Source organism: Poecilia formosa, unplaced genomic scaffold, assembly GCF_000485575.1.
Source record: "Poecilia formosa unplaced genomic scaffold, Poecilia_formosa-5.1.2 Scaffold562, whole genome shotgun sequence".
In the NCBI taxonomy this organism is placed as follows: Eukaryota; Metazoa; Chordata; class Actinopteri; order Cyprinodontiformes; family Poeciliidae; genus Poecilia; species Poecilia formosa.
The window spans coordinates 282,099-284,285 of record NW_006800501.1 but is presented as its reverse complement, the minus strand read 5'-3'; the positions used below and the strand labels follow the sequence as shown (position 1 = coordinate 284,285).

The 2,187-nt window shown below is 41.0% G+C and overlaps 1 long non-coding RNA gene across 1 annotated transcript; it reads right to left on the bottom strand.

Moving 5' to 3' along the window:
- Positions 1-111: 111 nt before the first annotated feature.
- LOC103129652 (uncharacterized) lies at positions 112-670 on the bottom strand. The gene is made up of 3 exons (XR_475093.2): positions 459-670; positions 318-391; positions 112-247 (listed from the first exon to the last, which is right to left on the bottom strand). It is a non-coding gene; the product is annotated as an uncharacterized LOC103129652 (long non-coding RNA).
- Positions 671-2,187: the final 1,517 nt, after the last annotated feature.

Genomic DNA, 2,187 nt, shown 5'->3' with positions numbered 1-2,187 from the left:
AGTCAGACAATACAAGTTAAAACATTAAGACCAGGCGTGGCCCTGCCCCGCCACAGCGGGAGATGCAACGGGCGCGCCGATGCCACACCCCAAACAAGGTCCAATCAGGGCGGATAGCGCCGCCACAGTCCAACTTGAGAACAATTGTGCAGAAATCCGGAAGATTTACGTAGCCGGTGCAGAACAAAGCCGAACAGATCCGGGAAAAGAACGCAGACAGAGCAGCAATGGTTCAACTGTGGGGAACCTATAAAAAAATGTATCACCGTTTTAAATAAAACAAGAAACTGGAGCTTAGATGAGTGTCAATTTCTTACCTGCTGATCCACAAAACATGCACACACACTCGCAGACCGAGGAAGAAAAGGAACGCAGCGCAGTGGCGTTTTACCTACGATCACACTTCAGTTTAGATTTTGACCAAGATCAGCTAAAGTGCAGGGAGAGAGAACACCTACCACCAGAACATCAGCGCAACATGCACCAGCCAGCGATTTGTTGCTTTCTGCTGCCAGAGTCCACCAGACGCGAACCACACAGTGGGAGAACAAAGACGACACATGCCTGAATGAACGCCGCAGCTTCCTTATATACACCACGCCCACTTCAAGAACCGGAACTTCTCACCTGGAATCTATTTGTGGGGAATTATGTATATTTCTATACCACTACATTCCAAACTGCTACGACATTGTGACAGCTCTAACAAATATGGAGAAAACATATTTTTTTTATTAAAGTTATGTACTGCAGCTTAAAATGCAACTACATAGCATTTTTTGAGAAGTCTGCATTGTTTTATATGTATTTTGCACATTGCCTATGACTGTTGCTCATGGGGAGACATTTCAGTAATCTAAAAATAATAGAACAAATTTAAGCAACCTACTTGCATACTGTATGCATACTGAATTTTACTCTTGCATGTAAAATTCATGAGCAGTAAATATTGTGCTTGTTATCAGTATTGGACCAAAGAAAGCAAGCCTTTGAAATTGTGACACTTTTGATGGGTCAGACAGACTCAAGAAACTGTAACAGCAGCTGCGTGGGGGGAAGGGGCCCAATTAAATTCTTTTTCAGGGGCCCAAGATTCCTGGCAGCACCCCTGCGTGTGTGTATGTGTGTGTGTGTGTGTGTGCGTGCGTGTGCACACGCACGCACACGTATCTGTGAGATTTCCACTCAGCTGAAGCATGTAGTGTAAATACCTGAATAATGTTTCAGAGAGAACAGAGGGACCAAACCCTTCCTAGCAGGCGTGTGCTAACATCTCTGCAAAGCTGTTTACGGTGTTTTTGTTTGATCACACTTGATCAAATTTTGTCATGTTACAACCAATACTTTCTTTGCATAATATGAGGATTTAATGTAATTACAGACCAACTCATAACAGGTTGCCATTGTGAAGAGAAAGGAATGCAGTACATGGATTTCAAAACGTGGGAGGAAGCTAGAGTACCTGGAGAGAACCCTTTTTCAATGCAATACCGCTATCAACTGCACCACCATGTGGCCCTAAAAGCAAATTGATTCACAAATTAAGAAAAGCAATGTCAGTTTCACTTCAGAAATGTAAATACCCCTGATACCTTGAAGGGAAGCCTTTTTTTGTGGGAGTGCCTTATTTCTCAGGTCAGATTTTGATCCATTTTTCCACACAAACTTTCTTCTAATCAGCACATTATTGTGGGTCAATTTGTTAGTTTTACTTTATTTTTCAGTAACTATTCAAGATACTCTTTAGCTGTGTGATTGGGACTATTGTCTTAGTTGGAATTCCACAACTGTTGCTCTTCAGGTTCTCATTTGTCCCTGGATATTTCTTCATCCCTTCTTTTAAATGCATGTGAAGAGGGGTGAAAAACGAGTTCTTAGTAAATAAAAACAATAAGTAAGAAAATAGGCACCCCAACATAATTTTTATTTTTGTATCTTTAATTTCTCAATGTGCTAAGTTCTTTAGTGTCATTTTAGTTAGTCCTATGCTGACGAGATTTAGGGCGGCCATCTTGGAGCGGTCCACCACTCCACTCAGCCTTATGTGTTTAGCAGCACAATGACGTATCAGCGGATTGAATCGATCATAACACACTTTTTTGTTACTGTAAACCTTATTCAAACATCTATCAAAGCAACATTTATAAACAATTGTATTATTTAAGTATGTTTTTAATACATAGTTCA